General features: G+C 34.6%; 1 protein-coding gene across 2 annotated transcripts in view; it reads left to right on the top strand.

Annotated features, from left to right (window-relative positions):
- Nucleotides 1–2695: 2695 nt before the first annotated feature.
- Nucleotides 2696–12012, top strand: part of nfasca (neurofascin homolog (chicken) a) — a 92793-nt gene continuing 83476 nt past the window's right edge. For both annotated transcript variants that reach the window (XM_056269863.1, XM_056269861.1), the window contains exon 1: nucleotides 2696–2846. The gene's annotated coding sequence lies outside the window, so the exon portion shown is untranslated. The remainder of the gene's footprint in view (nucleotides 2847–12012) is intronic.

Genomic DNA, 12012 nt, shown 5'->3' with positions numbered 1-12012 from the left:
CCTGTACATTGCGTGACCTTGGCATAAACTATGTCAAAACATTGACAGTCAGGGTACTGAGAGCTTTTACTTTGTATTCCGAACATCACAGTGAAGTTTGTCAGTGCCTGGCAGTATGTAATGTGAGAATAGCAGTGCAGGCCTTTGTCTTCAAGGTTTAGTATGCAGAATTGACTTTTGCAAGCTGAAGAGAACAAACTGCTGGCTGCATACGAGATTAGATTTACCAGCTTTCAGTATATTTGTCCACTGGACTTTAAACTCATCAGAGACATTTTGTGCATATTCTTTAAACAATATTGTTCTGTAAGCTGCATGTTTTTTTTTTGTTTTGTTTTTAAGTAGCCTAACGTTATACTGTTGTATTGTATTGCCTTTGAAATCTCCTCATCATGTAGCTGTATCTTAACATTTAAACTTGACATGAAACTGAAGTTGTGACAGTGTTTTCTTCCCTATTATGACGTAGCCTATATCCAAATGAAACGGCTTCTTAAACAATACTAGAGCCGCGTTTGTCCATCGTTCGTTGGATCGTTGTTATTTGCTATTGCTGTGATGTCATGTGAGTGACAGGTTGTCCCGCCCTCACGCCAGTCGACACCTCATCAGAGGCAAGGCAAGGCAAGTTTATTTGTATAGCACATTTCATACACAATGGTAATTCAAAGTGCTTTACATAGGAGAAAATAAAATAATCAAAACAAATAAGAATAATTTAAACAGAGAAGAGAAGAGATGTCGCTGCAACACTCAAAAAAAATGAACTAGGAAGGTTGTGCACTTTACATAATATATTTATATTTAGTTTACTTATAATAATTGTGTTTTTTGACTTGAAATGTTTTTTTTCTAGTAAGGTCCACGTAATTATGTCTCAACTTAACAGTACAAAATCCTAATGCGTTGCCTAAACACAAACCATTTATGTTAAGTGAAAAAATCTTACATCCAGAGGGTGGGAGTATAGTGCGAGCCAACTGCTATTTTGCCCGAACTTAATTTGATTGTGTTCAATCTGCTTAAATATATGTAACATTTAAGTTTACTTAATCCACTTGTGTTGGATTACATGATTGATTTGTGTTGCATTAACTAAAACTGGGCGGTGCTTGTTAGTGCCCAGCATGCTTTGCATATGGTTGAATTAAGAGAGAATAAATGTTAAAATTAAGTGTTATTTTATGTTTTTTTGAGAAAATGACAAAAGGGGAAGACTTGATAGTGTGTAATTGTGTTTAATCTTCAATTACATTTGAATTATTAGCACCATTTAAATTACAGTGGGTTACCATTGTGGAGAAGAGTGGAGCATTTTGTTTGGCTGTGGACTGATTTAATTATCTCAACTGTTTGGTTGACTGAGCATGTTAATCTTAGCATTTAAGATGCTAATATGTGCTACTGCTAGCAAATAGCTAGCTATAGTCTAACAATTTAATTATGTGTTACTAAAATAAATGAAATATTAATGAATGAATGAATATAAAAAATACCAAAATCATGTCATGAAGCCTTTAAAAAATCACATTGAGACTACTTTAATAGGGTTGCTTAAAATGACTTAATTCCATGATGTTGAAGTTACATGAACAAATTATGTTGAAGTTAAATGAACAAATTATGTTGAAGTTACATAACAAATTATGTTTGTTTAACATAACCTAGTTATGTGGAACCTGTTGACGAAATAAAATTAATTAAAGCCAACATATCATTTTTTTGAGTGAGAGGGAGGGGAAGCTATTTTGATTAAAGATTAGGGCACATGAATTTAAGGACAAAATGATGTGCACAGATAAATAATGTTACTATAAATAGGCTACTCCAATATTCCATAAAAAGGGATTGTCAATTTTGACTCTTTTTAATCATCTCTGTAACTAAAGCGTTTGTGTAAAAGTCCTAAGCAGATCATGTCTTGTCTGTTTATATTTGTACATTTATGATGCTTATAATACTCATAAATGGGGATATGCATTCAAGGGGATATTCTGTATGGCTCTGTTCATGTAGATTACATGTGTGTTGTTGAACTGGGCCAGTGTGACTATTGTAATGGATGATGTAAAGTTCCCAGTCAAAGAGCTGTGTGTTTGGAACAGAAGGCCATTGATGAAGAATGAGTGTGTCACAGCCTATAATGATACATTTTTCAGTGCACTAATGTCCAATATATAGGCTATTTCTTTCATTAAACAACAATAAAGTACACTATACCATTCAGACGTTTGGTGAGATGGTTTTGAAAGAAGTTTCTATTTTCACCACTGAAGGCTGCATTTGATTAAAAAAAAACATACACTAAAACAGTAATATTGTGACATTTTATTACAGTTTTCTAATTTAATATATTTTAAAATGTCATTTATTGCTGCAATGGCAAAGCTGAATTTTCAGCAGCCAGTCCAGACTTCAGTGTCATATGATCCTTCAGAAATGTTTGCTGATTTGAAACATCTGTTATTATTATTATTATCAATGTGGAAAACAGTTTAAAAACTATGTGATTAATCCTGTCAAAATATTGATATAAAAATAGAGCGGCCAGTTCACTACATTTTATATTGTTGTGATTAATATATGCATTAATCACGTGATATTAAACTGACTCTTCATCTGTATGAAGTTATTGTAGTGCAGCACGAATGCAGATGATCGGAACACCTGTCCGGCTGGAATCGGAGGCGCGCCCTCAGGAGCGAGCGTGGGAAGTGAGCGCGCGCTCTGCTGAAAGGGTCGCACAGACAGCGAGAAGCAAGGGAGGATATTACCCGCCTTTACCGCATTACAGTGCGTATGGGAGAAACACTACATCGAATGTGGCCAAACCGACAGCGATACAGGTAAGAAGGGCGATGTTATCACAGCGCGGTCAGGGTTAATGAATTACAAGCAACTGGCCTTGTTCAACAGAGGATAAAAGCAGACTGGATTTGTGTTTAATCCTCGCGCATCCCGCGTGCTTCAGCCTCTCTGCGCATCTCTGAGTGATGCGGTCTTATTTCTGCTGCTCTGCGCAAATGTTCACAGCCGCTGTGTTATGAAGTATCCGGCTATATTTTACGAAGCGTCAGATAAATATAAACACAGCTTCATTTAAAGTCATCAACAGCCATATTTAGAGTAATAAACTCGGGCGTTTCGTGGCTGCCAAGTTATGTAGTTGTTTTGAGGCCGAATGTTGGGCAAGGATGCTGTAGGGAGTGAAAGTGTCATCGCCCCATCCAGGGCGCTTCTTGGCTCAAGGATATTGTGCGAACAGGACAAACATTTGCTGCTCTGTTTCATTACATGAGGAGCCTTAAGGACAGTTTTGTTGGTAAATAACTTTGTAATATAATTTACTTTCTCTTAGGATGTTAGGTTGGCCTGTGTGGATAAAATAACTTTTGAAATAGGCCTACATATAACGTTTAGATTGTAAATCATCTTGATATCGTCAATAAACATTATAGCCTTGCTTACTTTTTTCTTTTTTTTCTTTTAATAAATTGTGTTTTATATTGGCATTGATGGCAGGATGAAAAGTTGTAGGCCTTAAATACATGTTGTCAGAACATCTTTCTGTCTGTCTGTCTGTCTGTCTGTCTGTCTGTCTGTCTGTCTATCTATCTATCTATAGATATTAACAGTAAGTTTCCTACTATACTGACATTCCCAAAATTCCATGCAGGCTCCATGACACTTAATTCACATTTGATGTATTTTCGTTAAAATAACTGTTTCTTTTAATTTTTTTCTTATCATTTATGTACATTAGGTTTTTATGTTACATTTTATGTTGTTAAATAATTGTTTAATGCAGTATTTTAGTGTCATGTGTGTTACCATGATGGTGTTTAGTATTTTAGTTAGTTTAGTTTAGTAGAATGAGACTGTGCGCCTTTTTATATTTTAGCATCTACCTTCTCAGTTTGTGAAGAGCTTTGATTTATGTGACTTTCTCATCACCACCTGTGTTTTTGGTGGTTGTCAGTGTATTACAATGGTACAAAACAGATATTAGTACTTTAATAGGTTGGTATATTAACGTTACCATATAAGTTAATGAAAGGTTTTTTTTTTTACTGTAACTATTTACTGTTCTGTCTGTCTGTCTGTCTGTCTGTCTATGATCTAAAGTATCAAGTATTCTGATATATCTGACTGAGTATCAATCTAGGACTCCTCTTGCATCTGTGATTGTTAACTATTCTGTTTGATCTTAGACTCTACAATTCTGTATATATGCAATCCAGCAGGGACAAAGTTTCCATTTATAATCTTTGATTGCAGCGTGGGGAAACTCAGAGCTGCTGAATTAGCCCACTAACCAAACTCATTTTTTTTTCCATCATGAATTAAAGATGCAAAGCTGTCCACATCAGATGATATCTCTGGCCATGTGACCCGGCCTGGGCTCATATACCCAGTGAGTTGGACCATGGTCTGAATGATCCAGAGATGTGCATGTCATCCCCCATTCAGCAGTCTTTGCCATATTGTTTTGCAATCATTCATGGAGGTATTTCATTGAGCTTTAGAAGTTAGAAGTGAAACACAACCATTGACAACCTGACAAAGTTAGTCTATCCTCATTAGGAATGTCTAAAGAGTAATTTAATGAGAACAGTGTCAGATTAAATCTTAGATTTTTAAGAGGAAATGGTACAGCCTGCATTTTAAATGGTAACATAATATAGTAGCCTACATATAAAAAAAGTGAATAGAGGTTGAATCAAAGTTGCATGCAAAATGTAACATAACAGCATGTAATATAAAAGTGTTTTAGAGTAAATATTAAAATGAATGGCTGTGCTATTTTTGCACTCTTTATAACAAACACATCAAACACAATTTCTCAAGTTGCAGTGACTTCAGCACACCACTAGATGCTGATATTCTACTCGATTTATATTGCTAGCTTTGATTCTAATGCAGTTTTACCTCCAGGAAACTGATATTTATAGTTTAACATGACACATTTTGAGATTTATTAAGCTATTTTTGTAAAATGTTGCTGTATTCAATTTTTTTGTATAGGAATAGCTTTGAGGATCATCCACAAAGGACCACATGCTTTTACCTGCACACCCCCATCCCCCCACCACCTATAGAGGTATTTTCTGCCATATGGCAAATTTTGAAGAAATCCCTTTACTTGGCAACATGTTAGTTGTGGCTCAAACCCTGTGGATATTCCCACTGAGCCTGCAATTAAAACAGCATTAGAGAAACCTGCTATTCTCAGCACCTTATGCCACTTAAAGATAACTTTACTCACATTTTTTGGTCAAATGCATGTAAATAACTCAACTTTGCTTTCAAATATGAATTAAAGATTAGTTAACAAAAGATTAATTAGGTTATTTGGAAAGATTGATTGACCTGCTGCATAATATGCAATGCATCTTTAATGACTGCATTGAAATAAGGTCAAGAGATGACGTACACTCTAAAAAATGATGTGTTGGATTTACTTAAAATATATATGCACCATTTTTGCATCATACTTTTTAAGTAATCCCAACTTGGAATAATTTTACTTAAAATTAACAAGAAAACCGTTGTTATATGTACTTAAATATTTGAGTTCACGCAACATTCTTTACTTAAAAATATATGCATCACGTTACATATATTTTTAAGTAAAGAATGTTATGTGAACTCAAATATTTAAGTACATATAACAAAGGTTTTCTTGTTTATTTTATGTAAAATAATTCCAAGTTGGGATTACTTAAAAAGTATGATGCAAAAATGGTGCATATATATTTTAAGTAAATCCAACACAGTGCAGGCCATGTGAGATCAAAACAAATCTTAGTTCTGTTAACTTAACATTTAAGCCCATTTGTATATAAAAATAAGACAATTAAATGAGTTGAACCAACCATTTTAACTTATTTTAGATCTTCAGCTATTGGTCTGCTAACTGCACTGCTCCAACCATTTTAACTTATTTTAGATCTTCAGCTATTGGTCTGCTAACTGCACTGCTCCAGTACATTCAATGTCTTAAAATAAATTAAACATGCAAATCACACACAATAAAGCATTTAACTTTATTATTTTTTATTTTTTGCCAAAGGCTTGAAAGCCTGAAACCACACATGAAATGTAACAAAATGTGGCAAATCGACAAATGGAAAATCACTTTTAAAAGGTCACTTTTTCACCTTTGCAACACTTCTCAAAAGATTTACATTTTTCCAATATTTACTTTTGGAACATACAAAAAACCTCTTAAAGGACAATTCCGGTGAAAAATGAACCTAGGGGTAATTAACACATGGTTACCGAGTTGATCGTTCTCTGGGATGCGTTTTCATGATAATCGAATGTACGTAGAGTTTTATCTCTAAAACTGTTTAGCTTATAACGCTAGTATATGGGGCATAGAATAAGCAAAAGTAAATCGCTAGTTTATACCACTAACAAGGCTCAAAATAGCCCCACACTAACATGGTAGCATAATGAGGGTCCCTACATGCAAACCGAAGCATTGAGGACTTTGCAAGTGTACAGACAGTTTAATAAGAAGATACTTTATAAAGACAGTACATTACACTTATACAGGCAGGAGCCATCTTGGAAAACAGTCTCGACCAGTAGAGCCACGAACGCCGTGCTAAGTGAGATGAACTGTGACTTGGAATCTCATAATATGGTCCGTTGTTTCCGGAAGAAACTATTTTAATAAACAGATATAATTCATGCATTTCCATGTAATTAGTTTCACAAACGTAATTCCTATCGACCAGCTCACTTAGCACAGCGTTCGTGACTCATCACCTCTATGCCTTCCAGCGTTACCCCAGTCTGTAAAGGATCATCTGCTGAGCCACCTTTCGTGATGATCCTCAATGTGAGATGTTCCAGTTCCTCTTCGTTCCTATGAGTATAAAAAAAATACATTAAAAAAAATAGGAAATCTGCATTTACTTGCAACATCACTTGTTATTGTTCAGACTGTTGCAAAAAATCAATTGCATTGAAACACAGAATGAGAAAGAAATGTACCTTTATATTTTAAAATAAAATAAAACTCTTACAGCCTCTTACATTTGCAACATTATAAATGTCTATACTGTCACGTTTTAATCAATTTAATGCATACTTGCTGAATAAAAGTATTAACTTATTTTATTTCTTTAAAAAAAAAAGTTCTAATTGACCCAAAACTTTTAAATTGCATCTTAAAATATATTCAAATAGAAAACAGTTGTTTTAAATTGTAAAAATAATAATAATAATAATAACAATATTACAGTTTTTGCTGTATTTTGGATCAAATAAATGAAGGCTTGGTGGACAGAAGAGACTTCTTTTAAAAACATTAAACAATCTTACTGGTTGTGTGTGTGTGTATATATATATATATACAAATTTTTTTCTGGTTATCAAAAATATATCTAAAAAGAAAAAAACAATAATTAAATGTTACAAATTAGTCCATTATTAAATGCCTATAAATATAAAAATGAGTCTATTAAATAATATCTATTAATTTAAACAAAACAAGTTAATTAATGAAGACTTTTGTCCAGAGGTTTTGAACGAATCTCTTCAAAACATTTTAACAGTCAGTCACTACTGGAATAGCCAAACAGTAAATAAAGATTTACAATCTTTGTTTGAAGCCAAACTTTTGCTTAAAAGGTATTTACTTATTTTGATAATAATTTTGAAGTTTTAATAGACAGGGTTGTAGCTGTCATTTAGGAATAATATTGTGTTTGAATCAAGATCGCCATTATTTAATGATAAATCGTGAACACGGAGCTGTAGCCAATGTGTTTTCGAATTTAATATTTGTATGTTAATGTTACAAATATTATGTTGTATCCGAAAACTCATAGCCTGCATATAATAAATGACAACTACATTTCGTTAATAAAGTAGGCCTACGAATTTATCCGTGGGGGAAAGCGCCGTCCGAATTGTCCTCTTATGGTGTGTTCAAACCGAACGCGAATAGAGCGTCAAGCGTCTATCGCGTCTAGTTAGACGCTTGAATCTGCTCGAGTTCAAATTTTTCAACTTGCGTGGAAGACGTTCGCGTCAAACGCGTCACCCAATTCGCGTCATTCGCGCCGATGCGTCTATTCGTGTCTTTGCATTGACTTTGTAATCTACTCGCGCAAATGATTAAATTCGCGTTCGGTGTGAACACACCATTAATGCATACGTGCCAACGTCATGGTCATATATTTCGAAAAACACAATAAATACTCTGACTACTATAAACACTTGACACTTGATAGCCTATTCAATGGAAGCACACTCGCTTAATAATTCAAATATACTCTCGTGCAAAGTCACTCATTTCATACATTAACTTGTAGACTACATAGGTGTTCGTAACACGTTTCTAATTGTTGATGCAAAATTCGTAGCAATTCTGAAATTCAGTTTAAAAGTTAGTTTCTTGACCAAAAATGCAATAATCGATTGAGTGTACCTTAAGTTAAAAAAAGTTAAGCTTACCTCTTTTCAGCGTCTTCACATATGTGCTTCACAAAATGGCTCCAATTTTTGGCTGGAAAGGCATCATGGGAAATTGCATATCACGTGGCTTGTATAGTTACTTAAAATGTTATGCTCGATTTACTTAATTTTGAAGCAATTGTTATAGTAGTTGACATGACTTATGTTTTTTCATTTTATTTATGCATACATTTAAGTTCACCTAGTTACTTATATTTTTGTGTTACACACACTAAATATGTTAAGTAGAGGTTGAAAAGTTATGAATACTTAATTTTTTGTGTTTAATCTAATTACTTTTATAAGTAATGGTTGTTCAGCCAACGAATCGTTTTTTAGAGTGTAGAGTACGTAATTTAATTTCTTCCTCCAGCATTCCCATCTTTCCTCTCCTCTGCAGCTCAGATTCACCTACTCTCAGGTTTCCCACACTGCAATGGGATGCTCACCTTTTACTTCTCAGGGTTTTGTTTCCAGAGGTGCTATTTTTAGCTGTGCAACAGCAGCTTTCTCCAGAGGGGGGTGAGAGAGGTGCGTCTGGAAGTGGAGTCTGGCGCGCCACCGATTTGAACTGTTGAAAAGAATCTCAATCTCTGTCCGTCTCTGTTTCTTCCTCAGAGAGGACAAGAAAATGCGAAAGACCGAAACAATGGGGTCAGCTGAAGCATTTGGTTGTTTTTTTAGAGCAGTATGTTTTAGGAGACGGCTCCAGGGCCTGTGCGCTTGGCTGGAGTGCTAATGGAAGATTGTTATAGCCCATAAAGTGCTCTTCATCTGGATTCAGCTGAGTCAAGGCAGTTGATAGTTATGGATTGCAGACTGGCCTAAAAGGAGGACAGATTACTAGCTGCATTTAAATTGGTTTTTATTTTATTTTTATTTTTTGCAGAGATGTACAAGAATAACTTTCAGCAATGAGTAAAGAGACTTTTCTGGGCACATTAGAGTACATTAAAGTCAGCATGACACGGAAGTTGCAATAGTCTTTTCTTTCCTATTTGTGACGTATATCAGAGTGGAATGGGTTCTGGAAAATGTAGGGCAGCAGCATTTGGTTTTGTACTTTGAGAATTGATTGGATTGTAGGAAGTTGGGCGTTCCTAACTAATGATGTTCATAGATAAATAACTTATAAGCACTGAAACATTTTGTAGAAAAAATCAGAATTGTCAAATTTGATTTGATGGTGACTTTAAACCTGGACTCATTTACACAAATTAGGGATATGAATTAATTGATGAAATGAATTGGTATTGGATATTATATATTGATTAATTAATTCAGTTAATAACAACAATATTTGCTGATCCCTAATATTAAGATAATTTAAGACATTACTTTGTCAGATGAAATCATTAAACTTTATGCTAAAGAGCTTTAGAAATCAACACGTTGTTTGTTTTATTTCCATGTCATTGAACATAAGCATCTCCAGGCTACAGTTCACAGTGAATCATTTTGGGATCAATTTGTCTGTTCAAGGTCCCATTATGCCACAGCAGAAATTCTCAGTTAATATCATTATAGAGAACATGAAGTAGCCCATGCATCTCACTGCATGACTCACTCTTGTTTCCATTTTAAAGCCCTTCCTGTCTGATGCACTCAGAATATTTTATCATGGCTCAGTAGGTAAATATCCAACAAAATCATTGAACGTGAGACATTGTCCATATTGTATTTGCCACACCTTCACAAGTGTTGTCTCAGACATACTCTTATGTTCTGTTTGATCTATAGTAGTGCTCACCTCTGCCTTTTCAAATGACCTCTGTGACTGTGACTTATGACTGTGTTTTTGATGTACAACATCAAAGCTTTTGCAGTGCATTGTATATCTGCATCCTTATTGTTCTTGTTTCAAAGCATTATAGGCACTTAGTGAACTATCTGTAACAGTCCTCCACTGGCTTTTTACTTCTCTCAGTGTCTGCGCTATATCTCTCTCTGTGACTTTTAGCAGGGCGCACATGGTGCCCTAGACCCGCAGGGAGCCCACTGGCTCTGTGAAGCCAGCAGCCCTGCACCTGCACAGGCTTCTGAAGCAATGGTTCATTCGTATGCATCAGGGTCAGAATTTTCCCAAAGGAACTGCTACTAATAGATTAAGCACATGAGTCAAGCATGGGAAATACAGAAAATATTGTCCATGTCAAAATTAGTGAGCACACTGTGATGAGACTAATGATGGTGTGTGTGTGTGTGTGTGTGTGGTGTGGGGCCTGTTAAACACTACATCATGGGTCAAAATGTCCTCCCGAATATGGTAATATCCGTAATTCTTGTCTTTTTTGGGATATTTTTTGGTCTCCATGAGGAAAACAGCTTATAAATCATACTAAATGATGTTTTTTGAAAATGTGAAAATGCAGAAAGTTTTCTGTGATGCATAGATTTAGTGTAAGGGCATAGAATATACAGTTTGTGCAGTATAAAAATCATTATGTCTATGGAAAGTCCTCATAAAACATGAAAACACAACATGTGCGTGCTTGTCTTTAGCTATAAGTGTAGTTATTATTATTATTATTATTATTATTATTAGGATTGTAGCCCTTCAGGTGTAACATATGTTGACATCAGGATTGATGCAGTTGACCTGTTTATTTTTTAATTAGTTTCATGTGTTTTTTTTTTTTCTCGTGTTTTTTTTTTTAAAATTAGTTGTGTGGACTAATTTAAAATAAAGTAGTTGGACCAATGCGGCAAAGTCTCCATTCATCACAAATATCAAAGCTGCACAATGAACCATAACCTGCTTCTTGAATCCTTAAAGAGTCAAAAGTCAATGCAGTCAAACCCTTTAAGCTGAGTTAAGTATAGTTCAGATGAACAGATTTGTTGAACAGAAGATTTGTGAAGTATAATGAATACAAAAAGAAAGAAGCCGTCCATTGATAAACATTCAAAATAAATCTTTTCAGTATAGAGTCGGATGCTGATTTCTTTAGCTATCAAACAAAACAGACATCAGAGAGGCTTTTTATTCACGTGTTGACACAGGTTTTACATTGTACATAATAAGTATGATGTTGAAAAGGGCTACAATATACCTTTTATGTGGCTTCTGGTTTGATTTACATTGTTTATGGCTGAAAGGAGGAAATCTTTTAACAGAAGACTTCTTCTCTTTAGTGCAGAACCATTGAACTCTTTGGGGATTTGTTTTGTTAAAAGTCATTGAATGACAGATGTTTGAGCTCCTGAAGTCAAATAATGCTGGAGATTGGATGGTGCACATTAGCTAAAAAAAAGGCTAACCATTAACTAGACCATGAGAGCAGTAGTAGGTATTTGTGAACCTTTGTTGATGACACTCATACAATGAAATAAAGCTGTTCTGTACTTGATTGGCTGGTAATAAATAAAATAGGTTAGTTAATTAGACAATAAACCTGTGAAAAAGAAGCCGTTAATGGTAGTCAGGGGCCTCTACACGTGTTTCTGTTTGATATGTCATTTTCTTCTAGCCAGTATGTTATTAAATATTTTTTAAAAGCATATTTAAATGCATTAAAGCATTTTGCTGTCATCAACAAA

This window comes from Rhinichthys klamathensis, unplaced genomic scaffold (assembly GCF_029890125.1).
Source record: "Rhinichthys klamathensis goyatoka isolate OS25496 unplaced genomic scaffold, OSU_Roscu_1.1 h1tg000291l_1, whole genome shotgun sequence".
NCBI classification, from domain to species: domain Eukaryota; kingdom Metazoa; phylum Chordata; class Actinopteri; order Cypriniformes; family Leuciscidae; genus Rhinichthys; species Rhinichthys klamathensis.
The sequence above is the reverse complement of the archived record's forward strand: the minus strand, read 5'-3'. Positions and strand labels throughout refer to the sequence as shown.